Below are 21,656 nucleotides of genomic sequence, written 5' to 3'. Positions count from 1 at the left end.
TGTTATTGGAAGCTGGTGTGGCGAGGATCCCGAGTCAAGTTAGAATTGATCTGCGGAATCCACGGATATTATGCGTACCTACGTTGTAGTACGCCTGAACAAAAAGAGTATCTACGAACATATTTAATATTCGAAGCTAGAGACTTTTTTTGACAGAAATGTTATGGGCCTACGGAACCGTCTTCTTCGGTTTCAAATCTGCGGGTGTTGCAGTAAGAATGGCTAATTAATTTTCCGTGATGTTTTGTTTACCATGCTTGTCGATAGCAAATGTATTCATATGGGCAGAGGAAGTTATCAGAAAGAAAATCGTGCTAGCGTTGATACACCCCTGATGGGGTGTACATTTAAAACGCCGCGTCCTCCATATGACGGCACAGAACAGACGCCCTATAATAGCATGAATGGTATACGTAGACGTGAATATGAACCATTGTTACCTTATGCTGACATTTGAAGAACTCGGTTGTTTGTCGTTGAAAAAAGAATATATAGCCGATCTAGGCAATTTTCATTTATTACTTCTCTATTTCTATTAATTATTCTTAAAAAAAAAGTTCTCTTAAAAATTCCATAGTTATAATAATAGCAATGCTAATTTTTGCACACAGTCATACACTTGCTTGCTTTTCTACTATTCTTGTACATAACTTATGCAAGTATACGATGCCCACGTAATAATTAGAATTGTTTATTCTTATGTCATGATCTATCTAATAGTCATTTTTACTCACTAGACTTTATTGGCTATCGAGGTAATAACTATTGTAAACGACTAAGTTACTACATTACGAGTTATTAGTTCATGCCGAAGATGGCAGTTGTGTGCCATGCCAGTTTACTGTGGTCGAATAAAGGACCGTCGCACGCGTACCTAGCGCCCTATTGCATCGCACAGTCGCACGCAGGGAACGTTGTGGTTACAACCAGAAATGCAGAGAGCATGACCTATAAACCAGCAAGATACTATCAATAAGCCGCTAGACAAGGAGGAAAAGTGTGAAGTTTCGCGCAGCAAACAAGAAGTACTTATAAGGAAGAAAGTTACACTAAAGTACATACATAGAAAATGCTTTAAAAAAGAGACCGACATTTAAACCTTACTTTTCGCTAACATACGACAATTGCAGTAGGTAGATGGCTGCCTCATTCAATAGAAGCAAAGCGTATGTCGTATGCGTCCAGTCGACTCATTGCTTTGTTCGCGCAACTCTCCGATACATGAAATAATATTAATTAACTGAAAATCTATATCTTCCAGTTCGCTCGGTGTAATCCATCAGAGATCGCCTTTAGGTACAGAAATAGCTCTCTACTATCACTTCAGCGGCTATACGTCGTACGGCTTCTGACAAAAAGGCAAAAAAATATATATAGTAGTTTGTGCCAGCTGCCTAATGTGGTCGAACAGTTTTTTTTTCATTTTATAGTAGGCAAACGCCAGCAAATAGGCAGGCCGGCCGGCCGTTGACGGCAAGAAAGAGAAAATCCGGCCACGCATCTTTCGGCCCGACTCGACAATATCTGGTGCTAATTGCCGCTTGTTTGGCATCGTTTTCACGATCGCATCTGTCCTGCACTCCGCGCGTAATCGTAGGTATGGATCGTTTGTCGCCACTGCCATAGTTGGTCGATGTTACGGACTTCTGCGTACACGAAACGGTCCGAACGAGATATAGATATTTCGTCGTCGCCATCTTCGTCGTTGCTGTAATTAAAGAAATCGTTAGCGTAAGTGCCTATAAACAACCATATACAGCCGTTCGTGTCGTCCGTCCTTGTTCTCGGTGTTCGTTGGGCGGGTAAGGCCGGCCCATCTGGGGGATGTTCAATTGGCGCTTCACGCAGTTCGTGCCGCGTTCACTATGACGAATAAACGGAAAGGAACGCACCGTCAGAAAAATCTTTCAGAACCTATGCTAACAATGATATGGCAGACAGTTTACAAGATGAGCTCTTTGATGATGTTACTTCAGCACTGTGTGAAAAGGACTATTCGGTGACATTATGATGACGAGTGCTATTATGGTATGGCTTTACAATGCTTTCTAATTGATCTAAATTGTTGAATTGATAAGAGACAGCGGGAACGGATGACACGACACGCAAAAGAAAACTCTATTCATAGCAGCAATAGTTCGTCTTGGCTACGCAGACTCTCTCTAATGTATGCAAAAGAATACGCAAGAATATACGGCTTAGTGGTATAGCCACAACATGGCGGCTCATATGGGAGCACAAATAGAATGGCGATCGGATTCGTTGTACCGCTGCGTTATGGTTTGTAGTTATTTTGTAAACGTCTAGTTAAATTTCGTCCAGAATCATTAGATATTGCGCGTATCAATTATACTATAACTATGATCCGATACTTCAATTGCGTTACGTCAACGTTGACGTGATTGCCTGAAACGAAACTTTTCTACAGCGGATAAATGAGGTAGTGTGCACGTATTAGCGTCATTCAACAATGAATATAAAGGCATTTTGCGTTGAGTCGTCCAGCGTTGCGGCAGGCAGGGACGCAAGGTCGCTGGACGGACGTGCCTGAGATGCGTATGTATCCAAGAACTCTTCCGAATCACAGATGGTAGATAAAGCGTCTCATGAATTACATCGCTCTGAATCGTTTGTATATCCAGTGCTGTACGAGTGGATTACATTACGGTATTATTATGAACGCGAACTGCGTATCGAATAACCTGACCGCTAATGGCTGTCACCATGCGGGACCAAATCATCGGGAAACAGACCCTGCGAAGAGCATCCGACACAATCAGCCGTTTCCGGAAGAAGAAGCAACGTCAAAATTGAGTAAGAAAATTTGTGAGTGAGTTAGATCGTAATACAACAAATCATCAAATGTTTTACAAACACTGGAAAGGTGAACAATAGTGAAGCCAAACGCGGAAACTAATGGTAACCCGCGAAACGTGCAGGAAAAAGTACCGCATAGCATTGTGGTTCTCCTAGGTCCTATTACGGATCCTATTAACACGCGTGGTTTTCGTGGTGATAGGTGAGATTAGCCAGAAGTACATATGAAACCATTAGATGCAAAGTATCTTTCAAAAAGAATAGCTACGAAAGAACATACGGGCACATCCGTTATTCTGCAGTGCAGTCATCTAAGTTCTGTCTGATACGGCGAGAACTTAATGCTACATCCTAGCAAATTACGGTGAGTGACAGAATGAGAGTAATAAAACAATTGTAGAACGTCGTACGCCACCGTAAATGTGATCGAATAACAAGCTCAATAAAATACAACTAAAGCAGCTGATAGATAAAAATAAAGTATAGAGCCGGTTCCCTTGAAACGAAGAATAGATCTAATGGCAGCCTAGAGCTTCTGGCTTGCGTAGCCTCGAAAATAAAGAAACTACCTGAAGATTGAGTTCCTACAGTCCGGTTGCAAGTCGACTTTCTTTTCTGGGGTTTAGAAGGAGCTTATTCGGCGGGCACATCCTGTAACGTTAAGTTTTCTTAATTCACGTTGCACGATTTCATGCTTCACCCGAACGCACGATTTTCCGCCACCAGCTGTGTGCATTTTTCGAAAAGCTATTGCACTCTCAGGGCTCTGTACAGCACGTATACAAATAAATCTCTACAGGGAATTTTTTCCTAGTAACTTCAGGCCCGCTTCCAGTCTATAGCTTCGCCTGGCGTATATTATAAGTAGTCCGTCACAACACATCGTTTATGGCAATTTCGCAATAGGAGATTATATTATTACCTTCTAAAATGTGTTCTATTCTTTTCGAATCCAAAACAAATTCCCCATCCAATTCCATTGGGTGATGGTAATGAGGGCTAGCGTTTTTAGCTCCACACCGTTGTTAAATACCAATAGAATATGTGTTAGTATCCAGATAGTATTAGCGGCAAGAACCGAATCAGATCGTTATCCCGAACGTTGAACCTAGGGAGAGATGAATTTAGTATAGAGGACTCAGAAATAGTCCCCTTTATCTTTCGGTGACTGGGCACAATTTCGGTATGATGTACCGTGGATCGGTAGCAATTTACGGCACCACTTAATCTGTGCATGGTAATGATAAAACCAGGTTTAAGGGTAATAATATTACTACTAGGACTGCACTGGTGATAGTTATATGAATGACAATAGAAATTGGACTGAATGAATCTAACAAGACCGACTATCCGTTGTTGTTATATATATATATATATAGAGTTTGGCCTAAAATATGAATTTGTTTCGTCTGCATTGTCGACGGGTTGTTGACGGGTCATACCCTTTTGATTTTACTGAAATCTATATTGAACTGATCATATTTTGATGTTCACTCCAAGTTCTTGCTGTCAATACTGGTAGATCCGAAAACAACGAAAGCTACTTATATTGCTGTACGATGAAGACAAATAAAACCAAACTGGTGCACGCTTCCGAACATTATTTCTTTTCGACCAAGTAGATTATGGTCTTCGTACATGTTAGAATCACTATTTTTATTTACAAGATTTGAACTAGCATATTTTCTTTTAAATAAATAAGTTTAGATAAAGGGTCATAGTTACTACCAAGTGTACAAAAAAATGCCATATACGGTACATAATAACATTACCTAATGGCGTAATAATAATATTAATATAATAATAATTATTATTACGTCAATCAAAATTGTATCTTCCAAGAACAAGTCCGGAAGAAATTCTTACAATATCATGAAGTTGTTCAGACGTTGACAGTTTAGTCGGAGCGTGGATCTGGCGGGCAAAATTTAACTAGCGCTGATGTTCACGATAGAAGATGAAGAGCTTTTTTTCCCATGAAATCTAGTCACTTTGTCGACAGAATCCGGCAATTGTTTATCGGTAAACAGAAACAATTGCATAATAACGGCTCTAATGAGTTTCGTTGTGGGTGTGCTTGTTGCAGGCATGTACACGTGTAGGCACAATCGTGTATGTTTATGGAAATCGGCCGGATTTTGTTTTATCTAATAATGATAGTAATTGTAAGAAGATTCGCATCCATTTGCAACCTCTAGTCCTCCTAAAAGGCCGCCGTAGTTGCTTTTGCTATATATATATATACATAAATATAGTAATGATAGGTAATCTAATGAATTTACGAATTGAACAAGACACGCTTGTGGCTATAGCAATTCTTAGGCGGCCCACGTTATCATCTGGTTAATGCTATATATGTATATATATATATATAAACTACAATAGTGTTGGTAGTATATCCAGAAAACGATGTTATTATTTCGATCATTCATCCATCTATTGCGTTACTTTGCTACCACGTTTACCAGGCGCTATGTTATCTAAACATGTTCAACATCGCATTGTTATCGTTGTTTTCTTCCTTCGGACAACTACGCTATTTTGTATCAATTTCTATAACGGGACGGACCTTCAGCCTCTGCCGCATCCGGTATCGATCGAGGATTATTACTATTTATATGATCAACATCGTCGTGGATAAATAGGTAGCGTCTTTCGCTGTTGGCGTTCTTTTTCCAAGCGATTGATCATCGTGTCATGTTGCTGTTTATTTATCTCCCTTTGGCGCTGGTCAGTCACGACGAACTGCCAGTGCACCAATTTGCAACACGTTAAGCGTCGTTTTTGCCGCCATAGTCGCCGCTAGCGCTACCGTTCTCCAGTTACGTACCGCCAGTCAACGAAGCGATCAGCCTGTCGTCTTTCGTGTTTATTGCCTTCTATGGCGGCATCAATTGTTTGGCAATTATTGTTGTTGTATCTACGCTGACCACCGTATCCGTGCTCATACCGTACTCCTAGGCTACTGCTGGTGTCGTTGTTGTTGTTTTACGCACGACATATTGCGATCTGCGGACGTGGGCACAGAGCACGACAGGCGCATTATCCAACAAGTGAGGGAACTTCGATGAGCAGCCGGGAGGATCGGGAGAGAGAAAAAGGCTGTGGATGAGGAAGTTCTGATGTACGAAATTTGTTCAATCATTCTCCCGTTGATAGGGCACTCCAGCGGTAAATGGAATCCGTGCGCCCGCTATACGTGGTTGGGAATTGGAGCATGGTACTCTTTAGCTATTTTTAATGCAGCAGACAGGTCTACTTTCCTTACAGGATTTATCTTCAGCTTGTTCTTCTTCTTTGTAGGGAGCTTTCGACCGCGATCTATTTCGTTTCCTACTCATTTTCCGGCCGTGACATTAGCGTTCTAGGGCGGCACAATACCAACTACTCCCTCCATTTGCCACCTTCGTAACGATTTCCTTCCTTTATTTCAGCACAGGAACCGAGAACGGAGCTCGCCATACGAGCGGTACGGTTTATCGATTCGTCTATGGGTCGGAGCTGGTAGGGAATAACCTGGTAGAAACCTTGCTGCCGCCAAGACATCGGTCATATCAATCGAACCGAAAAAATTAGTGGTCTTTACCACAGATATCTAAAACTGTCTTGATCGAATCCCTGGTAGGCAAAAAGAGCTTTTTTTTAATCATATGTCGTCGCCTCGTATTTGTTCTGCGATGTTGGTGTTTTCGCCGAACAACCGCTTACGTCCATCAGCCTCGATGTCTTGACATGTCGGCTGTAGCAGAAGTGATCTCAATAAGCCTGCATTGTAGCTGCTGTTGTGACAATTGGAGATCTCAAGTACCGACCGCACTATCGACGATCGATTCTGAGAACTGACTGACAGCTAGGCGTGTAATGCTGATTTGATGAATTTTTAGTGCGAGGCTCCTGTGTTCCCGTCTCAAGCTATCGTCAGGCGATCGAGTAGTCAGGGTAGAATTGGAAAGGGAGTCGAGAAGGGTCGAGGACATAAACATAGCCGATGCTATGGCCGTAATCTGACTGTGTAACGCTACGTGGTGAGTGTTCGCGATGATGAACGCGTCAGAAATAACCGCAGCATAAGCACAAGGTCTAGGCATATGCTGTTGCTATGCGCAATTCTGTCAGATGCGAGACAAAAATCCGCCAGACATCTACTAACCACTGCTAGGATTACGACTGGGCTTTATGGGTTTTTCGCTAGTTGGATACTTAACCAAATCCACCCAATCGAATTGGCCGCTAGCCATTGCTCTTGTGCTATCTATGACTTTAGCAAGGAAGAATCCACCTACCCTGTTGGGAAAATAACGAGAAAATTTTTTTGCAAGTGAGAGACTGTTTTCGAACCGCTGCAGGCTGTCGTCGTCCCGTAGGCAGTAGCAACTTCTTACAACGACGTTCCACTGTGCTTCTACCTGTTAAAGAAAAGAGCGTGGAGAAGCAAAGACGGCGGTGGCGGTCATGAAGCTATCGATAGACGGACGGCTGAACGGACTGGCGGATCAGCGGGCTTGATAGGCAATTCATTGGCGCTCATTCGAAATCTTTTGAACGACGACACGAAAAGACGACGACGTTGTTGTCTTGATTTCTTATTGAATTCGGCAGTTCAATGGCAGCTTCGCGAACTGTGCCGTTGGCAAGACACTCATCGCCGCGCTAGCGAATATCTGTATTCATTCTGCTGATCCCTTGCCCATCACCCGCTGATGTGATACATGGAAGCGCGTCTCAAATGGGCTGCGGAAAACGATAGGGTAGGCGAACGTTTGAAGAAATTCTCAAACTAAACTATACGCAATTATTAACGAATGTCTGACTGCGCTTTCTCGAGCGTGGAAGCTTTTTTTTTTGGGTCTCTGTATGCAATAGAAGCTGAAAAAAGGAGTGGAAATAGAAAGAAAAGCTTCAAAGGAAGGCAGGCTGTGAGGAGTTCAAAGGGTTTAGATAAAAGGTGGGGACAGACATAAGGAGGCGATTTGTGAAAACTGAGCAGCGTATATGAAAACGGAGGGGCAGGACCAAACTTAGACGGTTCTACAATAGATCTTCAGGAAAGAAGCAGACAAAAGAAATGGTCAGAAGAATCCCCATGAGCATGTTTACTTCTTGCTCTTTCTCGTCTTTGCCTTGCATATATGGAAGCTCGTCGAAATTAAGAAACAGACTTTGTTGGGCAGATTGCCAGAACTGGTATCAGCGCTAGATTGGTTAGCTAATAGAATCAATTGAGTAGCATGCCACGTGGGAAGACATTTAACGTCTATATATAGGGTATGGCGTTTAAATTGGGACTTTTTCTATGATTTGATTGCATTTAAATAAAAAAAGATATTTCCAAATATTGTTCTACATGTGTTAGACGTGTCGTTCATGTTTTTTTAGATATTACGGCTGTTTATCGCGACTACAGCCTTAATTCCATCTGAAACCGCACATGAGTTCCCTTCAAATGTTGCCTTTATAAACACCCCCTTTACGGTATGACTCCTTAGAAAAGGCACAAGTGAGCGAGCCGACGTTGTCATATCAAAATTTGTAGGATTCTCGTTGAATAATACACCATACATTATAATCTAGGGTTAAAATTTGGGCTGTGTGACGGCCACATATATTTATCCCAGGACATGCTTATATTCTCAGATAGATGTATATACATAGATACACATACCGCTCTGCGTTCGTGTGTCTGTTTGATTTGAGCGACAAGGTTTCTCTGGTCCATGCGAATATCTTGCTAGTCCAATATATAATCGTCAATAAAGCAATGTGTGTTTCCGCAAGTATGTAAACATTTCTCTGGGATACATTTAAATATGTATGTTGATAAAGTTTGCTCCTAAACATGGCCGCGAAGGGTGCGATGAGCCGTACAGGTTAATACTGCAAATCCGTATATCACAGTGTAGACGTACATCGCGGTTATACTGTAAACGAGCGCCGGCGTCTTTGCTGTTTTCTGCGAACCCCTGAATCGCCAAAGACAAATTATCCAGTAGGCAAGACGCTTCCGCTGCACAATAGATTGTACCACAACCCGTTCTATCTCCCTTAGCTTTTCCATTATTGACCCTTTGCTGGACGTTTCCTATGTAGACGTCTGTACGTATATTTGTCTCACAATGCGTAATCATTCACTGTATCATGCCGCATTATGCCGAATAGGCATCAGCGTCAAAAAAGGGAACCTAAACCTTAGGTCAACCGGCAACCATTCGAATTCATCCTTTTCTGCGAATCGATATATTTACCAATATTTACTATCAACACTCAGTCTATAACATAATCATATTATAGTGCCGTCTGTATACCACACGTATGCAACTTTTCGCTGAACGCTCTTGACATCTCTCGCTATATATATATATATATATATGTATGTGCGTACATGTATATGTACAAGGTATCTCAAAAAAGGCATACATTGGTTACGCTGTTTCTTTGTCACTACAATAAGTGGTTTTAGGTAGTTTAGCTTACCAATTTAATAAGCTTCCATAACTCCTATTAGGCAAAGCACTTTTACACTTTCATGACGATGTAAGAGTCCGTTTTAACGAGAATTTGCTAATTAGATGGGTTGGACGAAAAAGTCCCATAGAATACCCTTCTTCTTCCTCAGAGCGATACCACTGGAAGATTTCAGCGCCATGGTTGAATACACATAGCAGGTTAAATGTCTTCTGAGGTTTGTAGTTCGTCATTATCAATATCGTATTAACGATCAATTTTGAATACAAAAAAAAAAAAAAGTAAGAAGAGTAGTCATAGATTTATCAAAATTTAGGCACTAATTATAACTACTATAAGTAAAACCGGAAATTATAATCATTTACGTTTCTAGGTATGGCCGCATCGTATTGTCGTTGCGGCGAGTGGCTGATGTAACAATGGTCACTTTCACCGTCATGGCATCATGAACAGAAGAAATGATTCGTTTGCTTGTAGCGCGTACAGTTGGTTTCACTATTGTCGTCGTTGTTACGATCGTTACGGGCGAGACAGAGTCTACGCAGGGCGGAAATAGGAAAACCTGAACGGGTAGCTTTGGATAAAGCTGGATGCGCTATATCTCTGGTAGTTGAGATTAATGATGAGTCCAATATTGGAAAGGAGGTGTTTTTATGTTTGATTGTCAGCTAATATGGAGGTAAATATGTGTATACAGAGAAAAACAGAGTAGGTAATATAAACAAGCCAGCTTCTAGTTTCATGTTGTCCATTGCTTCTTATTTGATTCGATTAGTACACGTTTCATTATTAGTCGTCGTTATCAATTGCCCCGTTACCGGCCGTTTATGCTGAAACGAATGGACTCCAGAAGTACATAATGGTAAAGGAACACAGATATCTTTGGGTAGCTGGAACTGTCCTTAATAACAAACATAGCCAGCCACCGGTGTTGTCAATCCAGTTCGTTCGTCAAATCGACTTTGTTGGTCATCTTTGCTGGGCGCTGAATCTTCTCCGTCTACCATTAATCTTACTGTCGTCGTTGTTATTACTGCTACTATACAGTTATCCGTATCGTTATCACTGTTATTGATTCGATAATAACGCTGAATGCACTACGAGACGAGCACGCGTAGCCAAAGTGTTTAAAGCAGGCACACAAAAAGCACATACCACATCGTGCCTCGTGCTCTCCAGGCGTTAGAGAACCTATGACGGTGTTTATTCGATAATAATTGTCGTAAAAATACTTGCTGCTGTTGCTTGGCCGAGTGGCAGCGTACGTATCATCGTCGGAAAAATTATCTAGCCTTTATTTGTGTAATCATCGTTTGTATATTATCGTGCAAAACTTGCGCCTATCGTAAATAAAAAAAACCCTGCTCTAAAAAAAAATCATACATGTGTATATATATATGGTGAGATTGTCGATAATCGTCATATTGTTTGTCACTTGTGTGGTGGTAGTCCGTTTTGTTTATGGTATTGCGAGCGTAAACTGCAGTCGACTTTTGCGACAGTCAGCGGCACCCCAAACGTCGAAAAAACGACAAAAAAAAGGAAGAAATATACATGAATGTGATTAAATGGCGGTGATTTCATATCGAGCCCAGCGTTTGTTTTTACATGGAACCATTTTCACCAGTCGTTGAACAATCGCTGGCCTTACGATGCAGGACGCACACTCGTTACCAATATCACAGCAGTAATAATACTCCATGATTAGCGTCGCAACGCAAACCATTGCCGCAAGTGGACATTTACCTGTATCGCTGCTTGGCTGGCAGGACCAGATGCGCTGCTTGTTTTTGGTGAAGTTTTGCACAAAAATATCGTTCTCATAACGTCTTCCCCACGGTCCATCTGGCAGAGCCATAAACGATTTCTCCTTTGCTTTACCTTTGATATCTGAACGCGAATAGTGATTAAATTGGAGTGAAGTCACTGAATGAAGTGCATAAAACGAAGTCCCGTTGACAGGTGGATAGGCGCTGCTTGCTCCTGGACGGCCGGCATTGCGCTGGTGCTCAAATGTTTGTCTAGTTGCTCATTTGCTTATTATTTACTATTTAGCTTTCTTTAAAATAAAATACGAATAAATTTATGCGAGAAGGTTATTACTACGCATTAGCATTCACATCCCCATTTTTAGAATTCATTAATGTTGCTGTTATCGTACGACGTCATGGGACGCTTCCTTCTGTTTTTATTGCCTATTTTTCGTCGTTGGTGACGCAGAACAGTATGGAATCCGTTCTATCCAAATATGATAGGTATAACAGAACGTGCCTGTGCTGTCAGTAGTCATTTGGATAATAATAATTGGAATGATAGCAGTTTGCGATAGCCATTAATCATAATACCTATTAAATAATAGTAACAAAAACAACAATCGTGAAATGCACTCATTAGATAAGCTGTAAGCGGCATCACGCTACGCGCGTATGACGCGCAGAGCATAAAAGATACGTAAGATACGTTCCTTGCTAGGAAGGTCTCACGTTTACACAGTTCTATATCGTAAAGTATTTATTATAAATCTAACATCATAGATCATCCAATTCTGAAGTACCACTGCCGAACGGATCGTCCAGGTTCTAAAAATATCACCGCTGACATGTCCATACTATGGGAAACTCGTATGGTATTATTATCACATCGGTCACAAATGAGAAGAAAAGTCCTGATTTGGTACGGTGTCAAGGTATTAGATTACATTTTATTTATTAGAAGTAGTTACATGTTGTTGGGTGGCTATTAAATCCGTTAGGCATATTCTACGGTAATTTATCTATATTTCTACTTATTGGCCTGTATGTCGGACCCAAATCGACTCCTTAAATATACAATACATCTCGCAAAATATAAAATAGATATCTCGGTATAAACAAGACCAACTACTAAATGTAGTAAATGTTTCGCCCACGTGACATCGGAATAAAATTTTTTTTTATACGTAGATTTATGGCACCAACTGAAAGCTCTCGATGAGCGAAATTGAAAATTTTATGTGCCTCTACCTAAATTTCAAGTTTGAGGTGGAAAATGCTCAATAAGCTACAGAAACCTGACAAAATGTTCTATGCAGGACAAGTATGTTTTCATGAACCGATGAATCGTCGCGAGCTGAATAAATATGCTATACACATATCTATCTCTAAAATAGGCATTCCGGCCTGAAAAAGGCCAAAAATTTTATTGATCGTATTGGTGTACCTATATAACAGTAGTACAAAACAGTATTTCAACTTGTTAAGTGAATTTCTAATAAATGATCATGGAAAAGTTAGGCTAGGTGAAATCCGTTTATATTGAAACCTACTTAAAAGCAACGGGTTAGGATATATAATTACTATAGACAAGGCTAAATGTAACATCAATAAATCAAGCTTGTTCGATCAATCAATGAACAAAATACGCGGGGCTAAGCCATTGTTCCGTTCTCTAGAACCTAACGATAGCGCCGCCTAGTGATGACTTCGCTACAACTACGCATCAAGCTGACGACGGGAAGAAGGAAGATCTCAGTAATAATAAACAATTCAATTTTGATAAACAGTAAAGTCACTGAATATTTGTGGATTAAACGGCGTCTTCTTGTCTACTGTAGATTTGTTTTGCTACGCTACGTATAAGAGGGAACTACATTAACGGAAAAATGTAGTCATTCATTTTATTTGTTATGGTGATAAAGGTTTCAGAGTTACTACGATCTATGCTGATGTTTTTTAGTAGTTTTCATAGTTTTAAAAACTATGAAAACTGCTATTATCCATGAGGAAGTTATAATGTAACGCGGAGTTATCCTAAGCACTTAGCATAGCTAGAAGGTCTGCGCTGTATATATATATATATATATAACAAATGGTAATCAAGATGAAAGTATAACTTGAATTTAAAACGTTTATCTGTGGTTTGGATTAACGCTGTATTATCGGTTACGTTACCGATGACTAATTTCAACGTCTTTAAATTTTTTTACGACGTTCCATTGATATTGTTCATAAAGATATATTTGATCTTACACATTTCTTATTACTATCACCAGATAGTCACTATTTAAAAAGTAATTAAAAATTATTATCACACTATTTGTTAGATAAATAACCTAAATCTCCGTTCGACAATTTGAGGACACTAGCTACGTTGGTTTACAATGTTGTTGTCATGGCGGTTCGACGTATTTCTGATTTGCCACTGTAGTTCTCTCGTTCAATCCTTGTTTGAAGAAATGACTAAATAAGGTTAGAGCACTGGTTGCTCTCTATAAGCTGATAGATTATGTTTAAGTTCATTTTACTCACCTAATAAACTTATAGATTACTATATAGTCGGTATAAGCTTGTTTGATGACATACTTGACCGTCTATTCTATATCGCACTACAACATTAGGCAATATAATAGAACTTGTAGCTTATAGGGCATTTCCTTCCTTTAGATCAGTCCGTTTGAAAAAATATGCTTGACAGATCGAACTGATTCGGACATAAAGTCATTACGGAAAGCTTCTGTCACCCCATCCAATACTTCAAGTTTCATTTCTTCGCGAACTAACACAAATACGTTACTAAACACTAAATGTTTAAAAACGGAAATGCGTGTTCGATCTCTGATTATGTGACCCTGTCGATTTAGTCACGTCCTGCTTCTGATGAAACAAGAAGTTCCGAGAGACGATTAAAATGCTAATTAAGATTTTACCGAACTAGGAGGAAAAACTCGAATGTTCACCTATAGCTCCCTTGTACACAGTCTCTTGCCAGAGCACTCTGACGTATGTCTCTTAGGCTTACAATACGGCCTGCGCAATGCAGGCTTAATTAACGCCTCGTATAGCCTTGCTACCATTAACAAACATTTTGTATATTAGAGATTTAATCAGTAGCTGATTCTTCTTGCTTTATAAGGAGATTGAAAGAATGGCTTTTTTTGTTGCATTCGTGCCTTTGGAATCATTTAAAGCTGGCATCATTCAAGTAATTGTCGAGTCAGCTCGCGACCAGGCCTAAGTGTACGGAGCCCACGGTTTAATGGATGAAAGTCTTACCATACCAGATAAATACTTTATTAGCACTAACATTTGGCACCTTAGTGCATTGCCTTTTAACTTTCTCTGAATATAAAAGCCTTTCATCCAACTATCACTTTATTTATCTGCCGTTGTCATGCGTGCAATACGCATGTAATTAGTAATGGAGGGTCTTTTCTTCCTTTGGCCAAAAAACATCATTGATTTGCTGCCAAAGCAACCAGTGATAAGCGTAATAAGCTTCAGCTGATTGTTAATGAACGGTTGAGTCATGGCGGTGGGGCATCTTGCTCAGTGACCAAGGTAATTAAAACTGCATGAATATATGCGCAAAAAGGAGTGCCGCACTTTGGAAAATGGCATCGTATTATTTCTGTTATATTACATGTTTTACATGCTCTGTGGGTCCACGCCATCTCTTGATGGTTCCTGGAAGACCTATGGGTGTTTTACTATGCGATACGATATACGAAAGGTTTTCATAATGGACGATAATCATTAAATACTCAAGCAAAAACATTTCTAAATGCAATCGTACATATATGTATTGCGGACTAGCTAGCCTAAATCTTATTTTGTTTTGATTTTTACATTAATGCAAACTAATAACTAACGTATTTATCAGCGGGCGTATAATAATAGTGCAATCTGAGAGCAAGCATTAGGTCTATTTTACAGACAGATGTCTTCACTCGATATTTAGATATACACAAAAATCAATATTTTCATTGGTCTTACCTTTGATGCTGATAGATATTAGCGTTACATTTAACGTATAACTTATTAGATATCATTAAATTTCCCTGTGAATATGGATAAAACAGAGAATCAAAAATAACTCTCATGAACACACATGAATGCATCAATAACCTTTGGTGGAATTTTTAGTCTGTCTTTGTAAACGATGTGGTTAGTCGTCTTAGTAATATTTACTCTTAACATGAATGATTAACATACATACGTCTTTAATTTGTAAGATACGCCTGGTAAGTTGGATCATGGCCATCCAACTAATCATGTACTTGTCTCTACTCGACGCCAAAACGTTTCACACAAGCACAACTGATTTCAACCGGATATGTATGGTAAAAATAACAGTCCACATTCCGTCGTCTGTGTAATCGATCTTCGGGGTGGATTAAGGTCTGACAAAAAAAAAACCATTGCAGTAGCTTAAGGTGAGAGCCAAATGCTATGGGCTTGTTTTGAATATTGCGTCCGCTACTAGATCGTCGTGCAATTGTTACGGGTCTGAAGAATCGAATCCTGGGAAATACATTCCTTGAAGATAAGAACGAAGACGAAATTTATGGAAATCACAATAAGTACGAAGTCTGTGATTATAATAATAATAATCGCATTACTAATAGCCAAACCGCTAAATGAACGAATCGCTTTCTTCTTTGATTTGGCAAAGCAAAGTCAGATTTGATTAAACTATATTGAAGCTCTGTATTGAACATGTATCTAAGTAAATGGAAGTGCTCGATCCAGCCTTTAAGATTCTAGACAACAGTAATGCCTGTCAGTCCATTGTGTGTTTGCAATATTTTAGTAGTTATTCTTTCCGACTTTTTACCTAGATACTATAAAACTGAACCGTAAAATGCTACCGTTTGACTGTTGAAGGTGACGATTCTGAGGGTCTGCTAGCGACTCTTCGGTGTCCTTTAAACACAAGCGAGTAGCATATGTGACCCTCAGCAGAAGCTGGTTTTAAACAGCGCGCCTATTTTCGAAAAGTGATGACCGCTTATACTTCCTCCTTTCCTGTGTTCGATGAACAGATCCGACAACGGGCACCCATCTGCAGCAGACGCATTTACGATTTATATCTGAACGCCGAGAGCAAATTGTGCTACTTGCAGAGGTCATAAGCCCACAGTTGTCGAATGGAACGTTACCCTCTGTGAGATGTCTGTGTGCTTAATGTATGTGTTTGTATTACTCATTCATGCGAAACTTATGTGGTCGGCAAAAATCAAAGTGAAGCCCAAGGTTTACAGCCTTTTTCTGTTGAGATGTAATAAGTAAACAAACCAAAAGGAGTGAAGTGGTGCTTTGTCGATAGGTGGGATCCATTGATTCCCTTGAATCACCTGATGCAAACGAAGTCATTGTAAGACGCGAGTAAAATCATAAGATATTTGGGCATGATAATAGGTTGGACTCTCTCGGGGAAGACACTTGCCCATCGGTTTTTTTTTTTTTAGTAATGGATATTTTTATTGTCTTGACCAAGTAGCACTCAATTACTGAAACAAAAATTTGCCTTGGCAGTTCCAAAACAACATTCACTTGGGAATTTTTCAAACCTAAACAGAATTACTAAAATGAGACTAGGAATATAACCGTAACCGTATTTTATTCAAGATGGATACAAGCTGGTGCCGGTTATCTAATTTCCAAATTTTTTTGAATAACGTTATTAACCTATCTACTGTGCAAATTAAGTTATATTAGGCGATTCATGTTTTTTTTTGCTCTAGAAAAAACAGGGTAACTTTCTGTGTACTACCACCCGACTCGTTTCATCGTTAATGGATGGTGCTTGATGAAGAAAGTCAATCATGAACAGACCTTTTGGGTAGCCTCGGTTTCGAACTTGGTTGGAAGAAATGATGCCAACGAGCGTTCTTCGTTGGCATCATTTCTCGAAAGTGAACTAACAATTCAATTCAATGGCCAGCAGACTTTCAGCGTCGCATATGTAGATGGCGCTCACCTAACCTGTTTCCATAACACCTGTGATGCATTTCAAATGATGTTAGTTACTCAATATCGTTATATTGGTAATACGGATACATATATTGCTAATGCATGTTAATAGTGTTACTTTTTTCTAACTGTGAAATAATCTTTATGCCATACTGGAGAGGTCAGCGTCCAGCCATTTGCCTTACATTAACACAACAAAAAAGGGCTACCAGAGGAAGATTGAGAAGGCTTCAGACCTTGAAAAGGCTTTTTACTTTGGCAAAAATTTTCCCCGTTCTCACTTAATCTTTTTCAAATTACCAGCTATATATAATCAAATTTATAATATATCTATATAAAAAGATCTAGAAAAGGCCATTAAGAAAGCGGACAAACTACTTTAGACATGTAAGTGATGCATACTCGAAGCAGTAGAAGGGTCATCGGAAGCCTTATATGCATCAAATAAGCTCGTATACCGTTTACTATCTATTCCATTTCGAAATGGAATCATTACCAGCGGGTGATGATCACACAAATTTATGACAAATAGGTCAGGTTATCGAGTGGCGTGAGAAGCTAGCCAAGACGTCGACGAACAGACCCTTATTTAATATAGCCACTACCGCTAAAACTATTATATATATCTTATTATAACAGCTGTATATATATATATATATATATATACTAAGTGGTCACCATCAACGTAACAGACAGCATATTACCGAATTATATCTTCTTCGAAACCTGTTGTCGCAGTTATTTCGCAGTATTAACATATCGATTTGATTGCCGAAGAAGCTGTAAACCTCCTACTCACTCAAACTCTCATAATAAATTGCTTTGATCTTCGTGACCGTTCAAGCGGCGACATCATCAGCAGTTCCTTAAGTACAATGGTACAGCTCAAGCCTCCAACTAAACCTAACGCTTCCGTGCAGAACAGCCAAACTATAGCCGTAACGTGCAAAATACGCCTGGAGGAGGGGGCACCTCGCCAATGGAAAAAGTAAACTGTGTATAGCCATCAGTGCATATACGTTGATTCGTTGATTTACATTACCACCGCCTTCCTTATCCCGTGCCGTCTTCGAATGAAGCGTGGTGCTACCGATATGATTCCTACATGATTACAAACAGAAATTATAAATACAAACTGAGAGAGGGCACAATGAAAACATGCTAACAATAATGATATTCTAACTGTAACAAAATAGTAGTAATTGTAGTATAGTAATGAGAATGGAACGAAAGCTTGAGTGTAGATGCACGTGGACGAGCTAAAGGAATTAACAAAAGTTTTTCTAGTAAAGATTTTAATACAAGCAGCATGACACGTGTTGGGCCCTTTTGCGCCTGATACTGCCCGTTAAACGAATGCCGAATCTTTAGCCGATTGAAAACATTTACAATTTAGCAGGTTCCTACTGACAGTGACAATGGCAATGTGATTCTGTGATCACTGATGTTGACATGATCGGGGGTTCTTACATGCGCCGACTAACTGTCTTGTCATCAAAACGACAAGGGTATAAGCGTAATTATTCGATCTCTCTTATTAGCTAATAGCTGGATATCATTCATCATATGTTAAACCACGGAAAAGGCTTATGGCTGCATTCGCCTTTGTCATGTTATACTATTACGTGTTTTGTGTGTCATAAATGAACTTACAAGCGTCTCCTTACATGTTTAAGAAGGTTACGACTAATGCTTTGTGGGCTGAATGGTAAATTAATAGGTAAAATATGTTAAAGACTAACTTAAATAATCCGGGGCCGTTGATTTACCGGGGCCGTTGACTATTAGCTGATCGACGGCGCGACTCTAATGGTTCCACACGTTATTCTTGAGAAACACAGTAAAAATAAGAGACTCTGTAACAAATCGATTACTCGTTGTTATCATGAATCTGGAGTAATTTATCGTAGACACAACTGTTATATAACATCACTTTTCTTCTAATATGTATATGTCAAATATATATGGGTAAATAATTCAAATTGGGAAAAACTTTGACACGCTGCTTGTCCTAGCAGGCATGCGTTCACTTACTTGATCGCCAGTTCTTCTGAAAGATCCGGAGAGGATTTCTATAAGGCAAACCGGAAGATCCTCAATAAAATTTAGATTTGAAAAGTTAAAGAGTTCAACAAATGGTCTAGAACGTTTTCGATACAGCAAACCCGTTTATGTGAAAAAGTAGACTATTAAGTGCCAATCCAAGGGTTAACCTTTTTGAGACTTTCTGAGCCCTTTTACGCCTTTTGCGCTTATTTACCGTTTTGAATCCTTGCATCGTGGAAAGTTTCGCGGGCTTTGGGCCCAAATTTAGTTCCAAACGGCGCCTAACCTATAGAGTTTAGAGCCTAAACGACGCCTTAGTAAGTGTATTTTTACCAATATCGCTTCACAGACGATTATTGTTGAAATTTATTTCCGATTAAAAGAAAAAAATATGTTCAAAATAACTAACCGGTGGCGCAAGTTCCGCGTTAGGGGTGTAATCGCGACAAGTGATGATAGTAGTTGATCAACACAATTGTTAGGAATGACGCTTCTAGCACATGTAAGATGTTTTGTTAAAATATCTGCTTATATTTAGGGATAATCTTAAAAAAAATTCGTAAGAGACAACGTGGATTTGGGTGCTTTACCCAACACACTGATACGGTACTCTCAGAAAGTACTGCGAGCCAAACACTATTATATAATAGTTACTACATTATAGCAGACGTCCACGCTTCTCCAACAATTGTAACAGTCGCTCTTAGCTGGTATTGCTGTTTACATCTATCTATTGAGAGCTTGTATTTACTTTATCGGAGTTTGGGTCAAGATGGACTCTTCACTGCTGCGACTATCTAAACTGTGTCCTCATCTAACTAAATAAACTGTGCCTACATCGGTGTCAGCGTTAGCGTGAACAGAAAGGGGCCTGGCAGCAATGCTGATGGCGGCGGTAGTTCGTCGGTCTGAAATGTCTTTTTAGGAAAGCTGTTTATCTGTTGACGCTCAAATGAACATACAATGACAGATACAAAAAACGAACAGGCAAGGTCTAACAAACGTACAACATTTAATGTTTATGTTCCACAGGCAACGTTGATAAATATATCTATATGATAACAAAAACGTCCCTATGCATGTCCATAAACGCATAAAAATGATACAATTTAATGACTACTATGGTGCTGCTGGTGTTATTTTCGATCATAGCTAATAGGAAATAAAACGACGATGTCAGAAGTGGCCAAATATATATATATATATGTGTGTGTTCTCAGGACATACTAAATAGGAGCGAAAAAGTATGTATTCATGTACTGTTGCATACCCCAGCACGTAACACCAAAGAACGGTACAAATAAAAATTATGTCACAAACGCCTTAAACTTGTTGATTTCGCTAGGGTATTTTGGATATGGATTATTTTTGATCTGATATCAATTTTAATCTCTCTATAGGGAATACATCTTTTTGCTGCACACGCCGATGTGCATTAACAAGGACGTCTAAAGTGTGAATTTTCTTCAGAAGATTTTGTTTTGTTTTAATATGTATCACTTTAACAATCTTAATAAGAATTGACCGTCGTGCGCCTTAGACTACGAGGTAGTGTGTGCTATACATATATATATCGAGCATCTTTTTGAAATTACGCGAAGTTGTCCATTAAATTGTTTGCGTTAGCTTCGTCCACTGGTGTTAGCACTTGTTGAAGACCGACCTTATAAGAACGCTCTGTGATAATTTAATAAGGCTTTACTGGGGTTGCTCTCGAAATGGCCTTATTGGTTCATCTGAGGGTTGTTCACCGCGAATACATGTTTAAAGACATTTTACTATAGTTGAGAAATCCAGCGACAACCGTTGTAGGTGATGGAGACCCGTCAAGAGTTCAACCCTTTTAAAATCTTTGCCTTTAGATTTTCGAGGTAAAAAAAAGGTCGTAGAATTAAGCCTTGCTTTATCCACATTATATTGAAAGTACTATATGTATTAGCTTTTTAAGCAGGTCAACCTGCCAAAGCGGTTGCCATTACAAGAATAAAATTACGAAAAAAAAAATAGACCAATAGCAATGAATGACTTAATAGCATGTCGAATCTCTACTACGAATAAAAAAAATACAAGTCTCCTAATTTTTAGATATAAATGGCATTTTTTGTCTAAGCTGTACGGCAATAAACGAAAAATATATGGACATTACTTTTTGATATTGGAAATATGTCACAAATTGTGTATCGATAGGCCATATATTATCATTATCATAGTAATTACAATCTAGGAAGCCCGTAACTAGAGTCCCGGTTGTAACTAGGGTCGATAAATGACAGTTGATAACAACGATCTTGCCTAATTTTTTCGGATTTTAGATCCAGCTGGATATACTAGATTAAACTTGATTAAGCAATTCGGCGATTTTGAAGCTGAAGCGGGTTGAAATTTGGCCGACATACACTTCGATATACGGTACACGCACGTATAATATTGGAAATATCGCAAAAAGCACAAACTAGACCAAATTTCGATCACGATAATGCCGCATTAAGGCAAGTGGCTATCAGATAAATAAATAGATAGATAGAGAGAAGTGTTTTGAAGATGACAACAGCGATATCAAGCAAAAACGTAATAGAATAAAATGAGGCCTGATTTACAATC

The 21,656-nt window shown here is 39.3% G+C and overlaps 1 protein-coding gene and 1 long non-coding RNA gene across 5 annotated transcripts in view; one reads left to right on the top strand and one right to left on the bottom strand.

The window, feature by feature from the left end:
* Nucleotides 1-21,656, top strand: part of LOC111247748 (uncharacterized) — a 95,064-nt gene that overhangs the window by 21,649 nt on the left and 51,759 nt on the right. The gene's annotated exons all lie outside the window — the stretch shown is intronic.
* LOC147758804 (uncharacterized) lies at nucleotides 500-18,911 on the bottom strand. Of its 4 annotated transcripts, none has more exons than XR_015319493.1 (4): nucleotides 18,779-18,911; nucleotides 15,905-18,110; nucleotides 15,253-15,572; nucleotides 500-1,708 (listed from the first exon to the last, which is right to left on the bottom strand). It is a non-coding gene; the product is annotated as an uncharacterized LOC147758804 (long non-coding RNA). The 4 variants fall into 4 exon arrangements; XR_015319488.1 differs by having other exon boundaries at nucleotides 18,752-18,889; XR_015319486.1 differs by lacking the exon at nucleotides 18,779-18,911 and adding an exon at nucleotides 15,030-15,094 and having other exon boundaries at nucleotides 15,905-16,030.

Source organism: Varroa destructor, unplaced genomic scaffold (genome assembly GCF_002443255.2).
Source record: "Varroa destructor unplaced genomic scaffold, Vdes_3.0 BEIS01000001.1, whole genome shotgun sequence".
Classification (NCBI taxonomy): Eukaryota; Metazoa; Arthropoda; class Arachnida; order Mesostigmata; family Varroidae; genus Varroa; species Varroa destructor.
The sequence above is the reverse complement of the archived record's forward strand: the minus strand, read 5'-3'. Positions and strand labels throughout refer to the sequence as shown.